The following is a 16,370-nucleotide window of genomic DNA, read 5'->3' as shown; positions in this document are numbered from 1 at the left end:
TTGGGCCTTTTTGATGACTGTCATAGCAATCAGTACTGTCCAAATGCATGTACCCTGTTCTTATGGAGCAACTGAGTACACTATCTTCAACCCACCGTTACACATTAGAATGAAGAGCAGAATCCTTGTTAACCTTAGTAAAAATCTCAGCTGATACATTGGCAATACTACATGTGAAGCCATCACTGTAAAAGTGCATGTGTTGGCTGGGATTTGGAGGTATTGGGGAGCTGAAGGGAGAAGAAAGGAGGAGGAATAAGTTGAGCCCACGAGTCTGGAGCTGCTGTGTGCCAGATCTGCCTCAAGGAGACTTCTGTCCTTGCTTTGTGCCATTTTACTCTCCCCCCTCCGGTTCCCCTTTAGCTCAGGGGGACTGACTTCTCGCCTACAGTTCTGGTTCCCAGGCCCTGCACAGCTTACTGCAGTCCAGAGATGTACTTGCAAGGAAAATCCTGCTGCGCACACAGAGTGCAGACAGTCTCCAGGGAATTCCACAAAGAAATATCAGCATGTGCAGATTAAAAATTTTCAAAATGGGAACTGGCTGAATTTTGGCAGATTATCATATAAAAATAAAACATTACATCTCTGCCAGAGGTCATCCACTGACAAATTTCAAACCCATGTTCCAGTTCAGAGGTACACTAGAATATTTCAAAGAAGAGACTGCCATAAAAAAATGGAACAGACAATTATTCTAGTTTTGTTTCTGGAAACAGATGAACAATTTTGGCTGAAAGTTTTAAAAAAAATTAAATCCAAGGCAAAGAAATAGCATAAATTATGTCAGACCCAAAAGACTAGAGTTCAGCAAAGCTGTAAGCAACTGAATACAGCATCTTTTAAAATTTCCTAACACTTCCTATTTTTTAACGGAAATACAAGATGAAGGAAGATCACCAAGGAGAACAAGGATTCATGTATGAACCCCCATTCTCACTTATGCAGCAATGCACTTTGCTACAGAGGTTTACAGCAGTGCAACAAAATGAAACACTTTGGCAGTGATGCAGAATCACTACCATTCAAATAGTCCATGTAAAGTTTGCAAACTGATGGATAAGCAACTAGATACTTTCAGAGATCTGCATAATGGCCAATGTCAGGTTCAGTGAAATGACAGAGAAGTCAGATCCAGCAAACAAAGGGAAAAAAACAGTCTATCTTCCCCTCTAAAAATTCCAACTATTCATTTGTTTATTGCGTACACAAAGATAATAAATGATCGAATAACACTAACACTTTTTGCCATCTCATTTTCCTCCAGCAAGCTTCATTACAAGGACAGATCATACTGACCTTAGTGAGCCTCAGAGATACTACACTGAATTTGAAGACTTAATGGCACTGATCTTGTACAATGATCTTGCCCATTGGAAGCGCAGTGAGTAGTGGAGGGGAAGGAAAAGAACTGAGCAACACAGACATACACAGAAGACAATATTCTCTGAAGTTGTTACAGAAAACAGAGGACTTTTAGACCCACAGCAAGCAGAAGCTCCAAAAGTCCACAAAGAGTAGGTAAGACTTCTTGGAGAGTCTGGAGAAAAAAAAGAACCCTACCACAATGGTTTAAAAAAAAAAAAAAAAAAAAGGAGAGTTTTCTTCATTTTTCTGACACTTTTCAAAGCAGACCTGGATATCATATTTAACTTCAAGTCATACATAAATAAAAACAGGAACAGCCACAGCCACCAGATTCTTACTTCCAGTTTCCATTGCTCAGTTTCCACAACGGGTAATTTAAAGCTTTGAGAAGTACCATGGTAATAAAAAAGAGAATACACTACTTGCAGCCAAGCTATAATTGGAAGTACCTTTGAACTTAGCTAGGCCTGGTCCAAAGTTATAATTTCTTCCAAATACTGGTAGGCTGGTTTGTTGGGTTTTTTGGTTTGGTTTTGAGGCTATTTCTGCATTTTTTCCCCCCATGTTCATATGACTTTTGTACCTGAGGAGAGGGCTGAAAGATGCAAAGCAGCATGAGTCTCTTAACAGTACCACCTGCTGGCAATACATTACAGACCAGGGATGGCACACAATTTTGGTACCACCACCATTAGTGGTTATGGTACTACTGACAAGCTGCAAGCTTCAGTACTGGACGAGACTTCCATACACACATGGGACTTTATCTCCTTCTCCCTCACCATTTTACAATACACTCCTTTGCTGCTGCTACTCCTCACCACAAACACTCATCTCTACCTGCTTGCTGCATGCTCCCACCCTAAGCATATAAAGATAAAGCTTAGTCCCAGCTACATATTGCCCACGTATATTACATTAAAGGTATGCCTGCAAACCCTTCTGACCAGTAATTCTCTATACGCATGTAGATGAGCCCCATGGTTAGCTCCTGCATATAGGCAGTTACAGATTGCATTTCACTACCTATGCTGCAATACACATCCCAGGATTCAGGTATAAATCTCCAGAGTCAGGAAGTATTCACTGACTATCTTTTGGGAAAGCTTCATAAGGCATTAGTGATACACATATTATAGCCTGCAAAACTCTGCTAGAGGATATGAGCTTGATTATGTGGGATTTTGGAGATGGTGCCTCCTTTTAACAGAGGAATCCATTATCAATAACCCCTCAGAGGTCAGGCCAAAATTTCCAAAACCTGTTGAAGTACAATCCGTTCCCATTAGAGAGCTAAATATATGGGTCAACTCCAAAATTAGGGAATGATGATGGTAACAAATATATATGCACGACTAACTGAGTAGGTAACAGTGCATAAGCACTGCATGGGTCTATACTTAAGGGATTTGCAAATGGGGCTATACTGCATCTTGTAACAGAGGGAGAGCTTTGTGCAAAGTTCTGTTCCCAGTTTGGCTTCCATCACTGTCCCAAATAAAACACCAGAATTTTTGCCAGCATAACTGTATCTGTAACTCCACTGTATGGCCTGCTACAACTGAACCATGAGGGTTTCTGATAGTATAACAACAACCGTTAAGATCAAGGCTACTTTTCCATGTCTATAACAAACTTGGCTACATTTGCAAACTGTTTATCTCTAGATCATTTCTTATACCAGTACTACGGGGTTTTTATAAAAAAAACACACACTGAGTGTTAGGAGAACTTATGGTTAATGAAACTTCAGAAGGAAAATACCCTTCAGAACAGAGGCATCACCTAAATACTGCTGCACGCTATTCCATGGGTAAAGTATGTCTCCCTACTGCTGCAGGGCACTGCTGTTACCTCCTGAGCCTCTCCAGGGTACTAAGCAATGTTCACAAACTAGCAAGACCTAATAGAAAATTCTATCAGGTAAGTAATCTATGATGTCGGCATATTCTTAAATCAACAACTGTTACCTTACTGTCCTCTCTGGATTCAGAATAAGTCGGAAAAAGACAAGGTACCATGCTTTACAGATGACATCCTCACTGTTGGCAGGAAGCTTGAAGTTAAAAAACTTCCACAAAATTGCTACTATCAAATTTTACAAGTTAGCTGTATCCCAATAACCTTCTCACCATATTAAATCAGTCTTGCATATCCTTGAGCAATAGCTCACAGTAGATCTACAAATTAACTAGTAACAAAGAGTTTTGAAAACCTTATTAGCACACTCCTGCTTGACTTTGGCAGAAAATGCATTTTTCAACTCCATTTTTTCTTAAATTAATCTACAGTTGCATTCTTCATAGAAAGACTGCTGGAAAAACTCAAATTGCTGGAAACATGAACTATAATTACTGACCCTCATCAAGTCAGCCAATGTTAAATTGCAAAGTAGATTTTTTTGGCATTAAAGCTATAACTTAACCGTACAAAGAAAAGTGAGTTAGGGAGTAACAGAACAAATGAAGCCCAACATTTGTGAAAACTCAGAAAATGAGACATGAGCAGTGAATTTACAGGAAAAAATTGAAAATGTATCCTGAACATGAGTAACCACTTTCTAGATTTGTACTGAATGACAAAAAAAGCAAAACTAATTCTTTCTACATCTTTGCTATGCCAAAGATTTGTCAAACATTGAGCATAGTATTCAAGCTGTGGGATATAATTTTATCAAATTTTGTAGTAACGGACAAACTGTAAACTACAGCTGCACTGCATTTTTTCTACTCACATAACAATGTTCTCTTTTCTCCACAATTTTCAGGTTCACTTTATTCACTTTTGCTATTTGGGATTTGGACAGAAGAAAAATCTTAAGTGCCTTTACATTTCTTGGCAAAACAGAAAATGTCATTACAGATGTTCCATTAAGAAATTTGTGTGAAATTATACATGCTTCTGTCAATTATGAAACTCTTATTATAGGCTTTAAAGCAAATATAGGGGCTGATAGATTCCTGACTACATGTAGACGTACTATTAGTATGCCATGTTAACTTTTTAGTAGCGTTACAATGATTAGCTTATCACAAAATTGATTAATCTCTCAAATTTGATGCAAGTTTTTAAAAATTATAAAATTAATTCCTGGGCTAAATGGATCTTTTTCAGTCTCTTTGTTTCTACTGCTGCCCAGACAAAATAAGCCAATTACCCACATAACTGAAACACTGCAATTTCATAATATTGTAATTTTTGAGCCTGTAAGCAAGAACTTTCAGAACTAAGACCATAGTCCGTTATTTATTTCTTAAGATCAACTAACAAATGAAGTAGCATTACAAATCTTCAGCTTATGTATGGTCATCTACAATGCTCAGCAAGAATGTATTTTCTCTTCAAATAAGCCAACTGTACTGCTGAAAAGAGGGATGTAATGCTCCTCTAGTGCTCATTACCAATGAGGATTTCTAAACATCAGCTACACATGAACAGCCTGAAAAAGACAACTAGTGATACACTGCTATGCTAGTTTTCTTCCATTCTTAAAATCCTGATCAAAACTAGTTCCAAAAAAGCCAAGCAGCGCTCGACAAAAAAATACAGAGATCAGTGGACTTGGGGAAGGGAAGATCCAAACAGTACAAGAACAGTGAGTTTACAAACTTTCAGACCACTTAAGCTAGCCCAGACTTAGCCTTTGGAAGCTAGTTTCTAGACTCAGTCTGGAAACAAGTTTATAAGCTTAATCAATGAAAAGTCAGTTCTGCCCAACTTACATACATTTCTCTGGTCTACAGCAGAACAAAATGTCCTTCCAGCTCCAAATCCAAATGCCATACTGAATCCAAGTCCAAACCTTAACCAAAAATACATAAAAAGATGACTACTACTTTTCAGAAACAAATTACTAACTGGTATGGACCTTAAGGCCCTAACTTCTTGTTTATTCTGTTCATGGCTGTGCACTAGGCAAATATCAAAATAAAAAACTTGTTCAATGCAGTGGTCATCAGTCATCCATTTCGGCAACTTTGAGATATAGCTGAGAACATTACTTGATAGTCTTTGAATTTTAGTCACACTCCTTCTGACAAAAACATTAAAAATCCTTTAACAGATGCTTCACTCCCAAAGGAGTTTGAGAGAACAAAACCACGTCATATGCATATAGGACTGATACTCCTACTGACAAAAATGCTAAAATCCTCCAACAGATGCTTCAGACACCAAGGAATTTGAGAGAACAAAACCTTATCATCTGCACATAAAAATTGACACTGGTCAATTCAGACCGAGGGAAGGCAATTTTCTCCCTTCTTATAGCACAATTATTTCAACATTATAAAAATTAAAACTTCTAACCTGACATATTCCCAGATTTTCTCTTTGTAGCTTCAGTAAGGAGTATTTCAGCAGTCCAGTCTGCAAGAGCCCTTGTATTTATTCAAATAAGTTTTGCTAGAATCCAATTCAACCAACATAAAAATACTGCTAGGTTATCAACTACCTTGTTGATTTACTGAACTTTAAAAAAATTTTAATTGAGACCTGAAACCACTGCAGAAGACCACAAGAGATAACTTTTTTTGAAATGGTCATATGGGAGGATTAATTACTAAGTTACCCTTATAATAAAGGGAGGGGGGGAATCCTCCCCAAACTGGATAGAAATAACAAACTCAGTTTTACACTGATTTTACCAGTGCACAATCTATTAAACTTCCAAAATAAATGCAGATTTTCTCCAAAAATCTGTTTCATAAAATATTCTCTTCAAAAGGTAAAGTAGCTTACCAAAGAAAACCAACAGTCAATGTCATAATCCAACATGCCTTCTAATATCTAAGGCAGGTTTTAAAAAGACAGAATTTTGATAATTTTGTTAAATCAACTGAAGTTTTGTTAAACCATCCTATAAGCTAATAAAGTAACCAAGCAGTAAGTAACCTGGCAGACAATGCACTCCTGAAGTACAGTAACAGAATATAACGCAAGAATGGCCCAGACTGTCAAAGGGCACACCAAGTTAATAACCTATCAGGCCAATACATACTGCATAGGAAAGAATACAAGAACAGGTGAACTATTTGATAATACATGCCCAATATCCTCTCCCTGTGCCAGTACTTTGCAATTCAGGGACTTTCAGAGGTAAGTACCTTTGCATTCTCCAAGACCATATTAACAACAACAATAAAAAAACCCTCCTCACTGAAATTGTTATATATAATTTGTCTTACATCTGTGACTTCCAGAATGAGAGACCCTGCCGTCAAATTCTTGTCTTCCTTCAGAGACAAAGCATCCAGATTTCGGGCAAGATAATTATAAGCAACTACTTTGGTAGATAAAACACCTACACTTTTAAAGATAAAACTGGTCTGATACAGAAATTGCAAATCCAATCCAACATATTTGTTGCCAATGTTTTAAAGAATGTCAAATGACCAAATGGGTGAAAGTCACTGCCTAAGCACTGGCTAGAGCTTACTGAAATGGCCAATGAGATCCTAACAGCAGAAACTGTTTGCTGGATCCAAGGGACTATTTTCTTACATTAAGGGTGCGGTTAGATGAGACAGGTTTAAGGAATAACAAATCACTGCAATCTGAAGGGACAACACAGCTCCATCACCCCTTCCCCACACACACACACCCCACACCAGCCCACTCTCTCCAGCTGACTTCAGTCCTCAGAGTTGATCTCCTTGGCATGTCAATTTAGCTCACCAAGCCAGCATCAGTTAATCCAGCAGAGAAAACAAGAGTAATATCTCCCTTCTACTGAAAACATCATCTCAGCAATCTTGTCTAAATGCTGCTTAAGTGGGTTAAATGAAGTGGTTGAATAAGTTGAGAAACTGTTTGGCAGCTTAAAAATACATAGTTATTCTCCTCTTCCAAGGAATGAGTAAGAATAATGAATGAGAAATGAGATCTCCCAAGTCTAAAATACTGCAGGATACAAGTGAATGGAGCTTTTTACTTACTGAGCAAATTTTAAATGGAAAATGTGTTTTGATAAAATCGCTGGGTTTACTACTCATCCAGCACATCTGAAGTACACATCAATTTTAAAATGCTATTTGTGTATTTAATTGAATTATAATATCTATCCAAGTGAGGTTTAACACGAGTTTTTTTTTTAAAAAAAGACATAATTCATCATCCCCTAACAGAAATGTGAAAATTAAAGATCTGAGAAACAAAACAAAGCATGAATTAAGCAGTATAAATGCTTAACCAAAGCTATCACACAAAGATTCCACACCACCAAAGCTGACTGAAAATTAAAGATAATTTGCAATCCAAAGCTCATTCATTTTATCCATATGCTATTCAAAAGAATAAGAGACCTCTTATTACACTAGTGGAATGATTAAAACACTTCCTTCTCCATAAAGGCCAGTCAAATTTAAAAGTACTCCAAAAAAAAAAAAATTTAGTAATGGGGTACTTTTTCCATCAGCAAGTCAGTCAATGAATCAAGCTCTGCCTCAAAGCCACATTGTAAAAGATGAAAACCTAATGTAGATAGGTATGGAAGCAGATGCACCTAAGCATATGTAATTCCAGGTATAAAAAGTTAAAGATATTTCAGAGATTGAACTCATGGTGTTCAATTTCTGTTCAAGAAGTAGGGTACTTGGAGGTCTGTCCTAATAAACATGTTCTTATACAAAAAGTCTCATCCTTAGCTAGCCAAGTTTCTTGAAGAAAATTAAGTCAAACTGGCATAAGCAATTTCTACCATCTAATTTTTGCTATTTGTTTTTAAGGCCAAATATTCTATGAGACAATCTTGATTAGCTTTTATTGTCGTTTTCATCAAGTCTACCTAATTCATTCAACTGCACTCCTGAGCGCCTATTAAGTTAATGGAATTATTTACAAGGTGCTAAGTACCAGGCCCTTTTATCCCAGAATTACAATTCTTAATCCTATGATTAACATGTAGGTTTTGAGCAATGAGGCCCAAATGATTTCCTCTACCAGAATGACTTTTGAATTACTACCAGAATTCTTTCTGCTGAGGAGGAGCAAAAAAAAATTTTTTTTTAAATCAGATTTAGTATTACAGGAGAACTATTTTATACTGCTCCTACTGTATTTAAATTTTTTTGACAATCTTTGAAATACCATCTTGGTAAATATACTCCAATCATAAATCTCTGAAGCACTTCCAAACACAGCAAAAACTTCAGGCTATAAGAAATTGGTGCTTGCAATAATAAGTATTGCAGTAATAAGCAGTATAACAATATTCTAAGAATGTTCCATGCACCTTCAAAAGGGATAGGAATATTTGTTATTAAAACCTTGTGTTAACATATAGACCTTATGTAGTGCACTGAAATTTAGCTTCTTATTATGCTGCACCAAGAAGGAAAGCAAAGTCCAGAATTGTTTGATTCTTTACCAACTATTGCATAGACCCAAACCTTCACATGATAATAACACATCAGCTGATAACACAGTACATAATCAAGTAATATCCAGATAGCCAGGAACACACCTTATATGGCAATATAAAAGAAATACTACAGAGTCATCAAAGAAGTATTACCTATCTGGGCAGCCTCCAACTCCCCCTGCTTATCCCAATCTTTCAAAGATAGGCTTTAAATGTTTTGCAGCTGTCCAACATTAAGACTAAAGAATTCAACAACCACGGCTGTGTAAAAGTACAGGCAAGAAAGAATCTACTACCATGTTACCCAGGAATTCACGACCAGCTAGAGGCACAGAAGAGGCTCCTGACTGCAAGTTACTTTAACAAAATATGGATAAGGTTCCAAGAGCAGATAAACCTGTAAAATTACTCTTTTTTTCTTTCCAGATAATTCTTCAAAGGAGTTTCCACTATATAAACTATCACAGACTATGCATAACTACATTGAGTTTTAGCCAACCTCTCTCACAGCCAAAAATATCAACCACCAGCACTGCACACATTTTCTTACTGAGATTTTCAGAAGGTCTGCATAATCTTATAACCATGAAGTTAGTGAGCCATTTCATATTTCCTGAAACTAAACTGCACATTAGATGATTCACCAATTAGTGTATTCATGAAGCTTTAAAAAGCGATCAAAATTTCATTTTTGTTGAAAAGTTTAACAGAGATGTCCAGCTGTATGCATGGAAAGAGCATGTGGTTTGTTTTTTTTTTTTTCTTTTATTTAACTTAAGTAACAGCTATGTTAGTTGGTGAAAAATATTCAGTGTGTCAGAGTTAATTTATAGAGCTGACAAAGTATAAGGGCTCCATAAGGTATAGCACACATTTACTAAACTTTAAATATAATATTTTAACTAGATATAGCTTAGATTAAAATAAGCTGTCCAGCAACCCAGCCACATAAATATGTATAGTTTCAGGACACTATTTATTAGATCAACTACATGTTTGTTTCAGACTAATACACAGGTTAACAGTACCAGAAAAGTTGATGATCCTTCTGATCCTAAAAACCCACAAATTGAAATGCACTTTTTAATCCAGGAAGGTTATTTTAGAAGAGAGCAGGCATCTCAATACAGTGCATGCCATGACCACATGGAGGAGATGCATTGCCTGTTGCTTAGTACAAACGAGCACAGTGGCCTTATTGAAGCCTCTAGGCGCTACCACAGCATAAATACTAAGTTCTAATTTCCCCTTAAGTTTGAAGAAACTACCAAGCATAGCTCTTGGGGAAACCGAGGCAAGGAAATCAGCCTAGAATAGACAGCTATTCAAGAATTACTTAATTATGCATCCCATTTTAGGAATCAGTGTTTTAGGAGTTTATGATGAAGTCATTGCATCAAAGGTTACTTTTTCATTCTACAAAGTCAGATAGGCTTTATTAAATCAGGTGATTTAAGCTTTCCAATGAAGAAAGAGGGGTATTTCTTAGATTTTACATTTGCCTTCACCATTTACAGTAGGAAGTGAAATATCACCACTTTAACTGAATCTTAAAAATAGATAAGCCTATTGTATGAAAGTCATCTTAATCTCAGGAGTCGTCTAGTAAAAACTGAGCTATTTAGCAACAGGGTATCATAGGACAAGGTTGTTTACAACTATTAACAGCAATCATCAGTATTCTTAATTTTTCCTTTGATTAGGCTAAAATTCATCTCCTACTCAACTTTAAACCTAATGAATGAGATCAGAAAAATGCATGGTATATCACCTTGCACAATTAGTCCATTAGGAAAACATGTGGATTGCCACAACAAACTAGAACAGTCACTTACCTAGAGCCTTGCCCTCAGAGTGACAGGTTTCACATGTTACAAAGAAGATTAAAAAAATCTTGCTAATAGAACACAGTTCCTTTCTAATCCCTTCCCTCTGCTCTCTCTCTCTTTCTTAGATGTACCTGCTACCATTAAAAAAAAAAAGAGTTACAGAGGAGAAATTCAGATATTCCTCCAAGGACTAAAACAGACATTTTTTCAAAGCTCTCACATATATGAAGTCATGCCAACCTACTGCATGCTACCCAGCTGTCTGAATTCACCAATTCACTGTACTGCTAGTACAATTCTGAAACCAGAGTAGACACAAGAGATTTAGACCAATTAAAAAATCAGAACAAATTTTAGCAGCTCAGTCTAACAGGTCTCAGAACCGTTTTGAGACTTCAACTTCTCTTTTTTTGTAGTTTTCTTTGGACTGACAAACCATACATCCTGAAAGTATAGTTAATTCACTCTACCACAGCTATTAACATATGAAAAGACACAAAAGACAAAATCAAATCTATTCTTATGTAGACCCTATCACTAGTGCTGTTGCTTTGATATCAGGTGTATTTGAATATACGGGTTTATAGATTAACAACTGAATGAATTAGGAGATTGTCAACTTGGAAACTTGCCTCATTCCAAAAATGATGTGAGATCACATGAATCATGCCTCAAGATTCCTATGACATAACAAAGAAATTGTCCTAATGTCATCTGCATGCACAGTGGCACAACAAGAGATTGAAACTCAGAAGAAAAAAGTTATGAGATCTTAATCAATAAGACAAATTGCATTTTGGGGATATGATGTACTGCATGGTCATTACTGAGTGACACAACCCCAATTTTCCTTCCAGAAATGGACTTATGAAAGGACATTCCATCCCCCTTGATAATTTGTTAGGACTCAAAACTTCTGGTGCACATAAATCACAATCTCAATGTTGCACAAATGTACTTTGTGGGGAGGAATGGAGCTAGAAATACTCTTTTGGAAGAGTACTATATCTTGGAATAATGTCCCTAAACTGAAATTAACCAGGCCTACATAAAAGAGAATTAGGAGCTACATCATCATTCTAAGATTCTATGTTAAAAATAAAAGCACTTCCAGAAAGTCACGTTCAGACATTGATTCAATACTGAAGTTCACAGAAAAGGGTCTACCAATGGAATAATCTCCTTCCAGTCTCAGGACATAAGTCACATGATATTAACAAGATTAAAACTAAAGTATTCTACAGTTACTTTTTAAATGCTAATGTACTTAAAAATCTTTTAAAATATTTACCATGCTGCTTGCAACTGCAGAAGGGTCTTCATTGCCAGTCTCAGAAATAAAGGCAAAAAAAAAAAAAGTGCCATAAAAGGCAATTGCTTGTCTCAAAGGGAATTTTAACTTTAAAAAAAGAGAATTACACAAAAGACGTTATGATAAGATGAAAATTCAAGAATACAGAACACTTCAATATATGTGAAGCATTTGTAGTATTCAGATAACCATGAAAGAAAGTAGTTTGCAGCCTTCTGCACAACCTTTTAAAGTCAGGAAAAAACTCCCAGGATTTTCACTCTGATTTTAATATTCAGTGCACATACCTAGTTCACCTGTCTTCTAGCGGAGACGGATCAATTTAAAATGAGATCCAGTCATCTTCTGTGCAATTTTTATGGAACATATTTATTTTTAAATAAGGTTATATAAATGCAAGCTTTAGCAGTACTTTCCATTCATATCATCTCCCTGCAAACAGTTCATTTGGGCTACATCTATCCTAAAATGTTCTCTTGTTATACAAGTATACTACAGCAAAAGCACTCTTGAAGTTGTTGCAATTTATGCAAGCAAAGCTGTACCTTTACCAGATTAGGCTATGTCACAAACCATAACACAACTAGCTACAGCAGCAAAAGCACTAGATCTGTAATAGGGTTTGCATGGCAGCATCCCATGACCAGGGATCATACCCCATCTAAGCCTCTAGGGTAAACACAGCCAAAGATTTACAGTTTACAGTCATATGAAACAACGTATAAAAATTCAATGATCCTTTAGAGAAGACAGGGGAAACATAGAAGCATTCTGTAAGCGATTCAGGGAATGAAACTGTAACCATTGCACATCCTGTGTTCCTGGGAGTACACGCTCCGATGAAAGGCAGACCTGCTGCAACAAACATACCGGGGACACAAGCGTGCTCCACGGGACTAAGCTAGTGTGACTCCCCGCAAGCACCGAATTACAAAGTTAACAACAGCAGAAATAACATGATTTATAGCTTCCACAGTTCCAAGAAGCCGTTCACAACTTTGAGTTGGAGGCATAAAAAGAAGTCTTCCAAAGTTTTAGTTATCCGCTTGCTTATGAGAGGAAAAGCACGGCATTTTAATTCACCACCCCCACAAAGAGGGGGTTAACGAGTAGGGTTTGTGCCCCGAAGAGCCTTTAATGGCAGTTCGGCAAGGGCAGCTTCCCGGCGGCCGAGCATCCCGCACCGCGGGGCACCGCCGCACAAGCCACCGCTCCGGCACCAGCCCCGCGACCCGCCGGGGGGACCCGAGCCACCGCCGCCCGCCGGTGCCGGGGTTGCTCCCGCCCAGAGCCGCGCTCGGCGGCGGCGCCCCGCGCGGAGCGGCCGGGCCGGGCCGGGCGGAGCAGAGCTGCCCCGCTCCCCTCCCCTCCCCTCCCCCCCCGCGGCGGCCGTTGGGCGCCGAGCCCGCCCCCGCCCGCGCGCCCGGCCGCGGCCCTTCCCCGACTCCAGCAGTAGCCGGCTGCCGCGGCCGGGAGGCGGTGGCCGCCTCCCCCCCGGCGCCGGGGCCGCGGCCTCGGCAGGCAGGGCGCGGGGCCGGGCCGCGCTGCGGGCCAGCGGCAGCGGCCACCGGGGGGCGAGCGGCGCAGCTCCCGTCCCCCCGCCCCGCCGAGACCGGGACCGGGACCGAGCCCCGCTGGCAGCCACCTACCGCTCCGCTCTGCTGCGGCGGCGACGCCTCAGCGCCGTCGCGGTGGCCCCAACGGCCGCAGCATCCTCCACCGCTGCCGCGCCGACGGTGCGAGCCGACGAAGCCCCCTCCCTGGCCCCCCTCCGCCGAATGGAAAATAGTTCCCCGGGCCCCGGAGCGGGAAGAGCGGGAGCGACACCTCGGCAGCCAATTGGAGCCGGCCTGGCCCGCCGCAGGGCCAATGGGAGCGGCAGCCCGGCTGGGGCGGTGCCACGCCCAACCTATGGGGCCGCCGCGTTCGGACTGACCCGCTAGGATGGCGCCTGCTAGCCTCCATTGACGGCCATCTTGGAGTCGGGCACAATACCCAGTCTGGGAAGGGGCTCGCCAGCAGCCATTTTGGGTTCGGGCGGGGAGCCCAGCGGAGGGGCCTGGTCACGTGGCCGCGGCGGCGGGAGGGAGGAGGGAGAGGAGGCGGCGGGGCCGAGCCGAGCCGAGCCGAGCCGCCCGGGCCCGGCCCGGCCCGGCCGCCCGGCCCAGCGGCAGCTCCTGTGGGCAGCACGGGCCTGCAGCCGAGGCCTTGCCCGCCCCCGGTGCTCGGAGGCCGCGGGTCAGGCCAAAACTCAGCCGGAGACCGGCATAAAAACAGTAAACACTGCGGTTGTTAGCTGCGTGCTGCTGGAAACTTTTTTCTCCCTCCTAAGCCTTTTCTAGGCCTAGAAACTCGGCGTAAGTGCAAGTCGTGCACCGTCACCACGGCTTAAAGAGGCGCCACGAGCGGGGTAGAGCTGTGGCCATGGCGGGGGTCACGGCTGGTCGGCTCCCCACCGACGGCCCCCAGCCCATGTCAGCGCGCACCGGCCTCCGCGCCGGCCCCGGGGATGGGCCCTCCCTCAGCTCACGACATCTTGCGGAGCGACTTGAGGAGGGGTCTCGCCTGTCCGCAGAGGAGCCCTCCCGCCAGCTCCCGCGGCTGCTAGCCGCATGCCGTGAGGCGACCCGTGTTGGTGACCCGTGTTGCCGGCCCGCAGCCCGTCCTCCGGCCGTGGTGCCGCTCGGCTCCCGCTCCTTATGCCGACAGCTTTCCCCAAGGCTACCATGCTTACCCACTCAGCCACCGGTCAAAAGCTTTTAAGAAGCGTTCCCAGCATAATTTATAGGATTTTTTTCTTTTTAAAAAGATGGCTACTTGGCAAACATACCTGCTTCTCATATAGGTAATGCCTCCAGCTGCCCTAGTGTTGTATTTGGAGAAGTCAAACAGTTTCTTTGTAACCGGAAAGGACTACTAAATGCTTACAAATTCAGATTCTTGAAGAAAGATGTTTATTATTGGAAGGGATTAACACCATGTTCACAATAGTCTCCTCCCTTCCCTCCCTCCCTACAACTGGGAACAAATTCATTCCTTGGCTGAAGCACAGATGAAGTACATCTAATCACATCAAGCAACACAATTGCCTGTTGCTACTCCAGTACAAAAAGACAACTTAGTATTCCAAATAATGGAGTGCATCTCTTCCCTCTGCATCTATCAGAGAAACTGGGACATTTCAGTGTGGAGGGTGGACAACTAGACAGGAAAAACTGTTTGGACAGTCAGGCTCAGCAGGCAGTGGTTGATGGGTTGTACTCTACCTGGAAGCCGGTAACAAGGGGGTATCACAGGGGTCTGTATAGGGACTGGTTCTGTTAAACATCTTAATCGATGACCTGGAGGAGGAAATGGACTGTTTGGTCATCAAGTTTGCAGGTGACACCAAAATGGGGGGACCAGTCAACATGCTTGAGGGCAGAGCTGCCATTCAAAGGGACCTAGACGGGATGGAGGAATGGGCTGTCAGGAACCTTAGGATGAGCAATTCAGCAAGGACAAGTGCAAAGTCCTGCACTTGGGAAGGAAGAGCTCCTGCAATGATACAGGCTGGAACCTAACAGGCTGGGGAGCAGCTCTGCAGGAAAGGACCTGCAGGTGTTGGCAGACAGCAAGCTGGGCATGAGCCAGCGGTGTGCCCTGGCAGCAAGGGAGACCAGCAGCACCCCAGGCTGTGTCACCAGGAGCATAGCCAGGAAGCTGAGAGAAGTGATTATCCCCCTCTACTAGGACCACATCTACTCTACTACAGCCAGTTTTGAGTCCCCCAATACAAGAAAGACATCAGCAAACAGGGGCAAGTTGCCGTGGTGGCCCTCTGCCACCACAGGTGGCACCACAATGGCTGAAGCGGGAGTGGAGGCTGGAGCACTTGCCCTGCGAGGAGAGGCTGAGGGAGCAGGGCTTGTTCAGCCTGGAGAAGAGGCGGTTTGGGGGGCACTAACAGCAGCCTCCTAGTACCTACAAGGAGGAGGTTATTGAGAAGATGGAGCCAGGCTCTTCACAGTGCTGTATGGTGGGAGAATGAGAGACAACAGACAAACTGAAACAAGAGAGGTTCAGGCTGGATATATGGAAAACCTTTTTTCCCATGAGGACAGTCAGGCAGTGAAATGGGTTGCCCAAAGAGGGTGTGCAGTCTCTGTCCTTGGAGGTTTTCAAGACCCGACTGGGTAAAGCCCTGAGTAACCTGGTGTGGCCTCACAGCTGCCCTGCTTTGAGCAGAAAGTTGGGCTAGAGTGACTCCTGAAGTCCCTTCTGAGGTCCTTTCCAATGCAAGATCCTAAAACATAATGATACAAACATGTTATTAAAATTTCACCGACTTAAGGGGTGTAAAATGTCACAGCCATATTTTAGATGAAGTCCATCTACTTTCCATCACCAAGACTGCTTCCTGATCAGGGGCATCACCAAAAGTTGCTACTTTACATCTGAAGATGGTAATAGATGGTCACCAAATGTAGGCTTCTGGGTCATTAGGCAGATGATATGAATC

The 16,370-nt window shown here is 41.8% G+C and overlaps 1 protein-coding gene and 1 long non-coding RNA gene across 4 annotated transcripts in view; both read right to left on the bottom strand.

The window, feature by feature from the left end:
• Window positions 1-13,596, bottom strand: part of SOCS5 (suppressor of cytokine signaling 5) — a 36,532-nt gene extending 22,936 nt beyond the window's left edge. For 2 of the 3 annotated variants that reach the window (XM_067293167.1, XM_067293168.1), the window contains exon 1: window positions 13,519-13,596. The gene's annotated coding sequence lies outside the window, so the exon portion shown is untranslated. Of the gene's footprint in view, window positions 1-11,848; window positions 12,255-13,518 lie in introns of those variants that run through there. The other variant, XM_013943956.2, reaches the window with a different exon arrangement.
• A 1,297-nt stretch (window positions 13,597-14,893) lies between these two features.
• Window positions 14,894-16,370, bottom strand: part of LOC136991664 (uncharacterized) — a 47,366-nt gene continuing 45,889 nt past the window's right edge. Inside the window, exon 3 of the long non-coding RNA XR_010883874.1 lies at window positions 14,894-16,154. This is a non-coding gene — a long non-coding RNA (uncharacterized lncRNA). The remainder of the gene's footprint in view (window positions 16,155-16,370) is intronic.

The sequence above is a fragment of the Apteryx mantelli genome, chromosome 3 (assembly GCF_036417845.1).
Source record: "Apteryx mantelli isolate bAptMan1 chromosome 3, bAptMan1.hap1, whole genome shotgun sequence".
Classification (NCBI taxonomy): domain Eukaryota; kingdom Metazoa; phylum Chordata; class Aves; order Apterygiformes; family Apterygidae; genus Apteryx; species Apteryx mantelli.
Note: the sequence above shows the minus strand (reverse complement) of the source record. Positions and strands in the feature narration are given on the sequence as shown.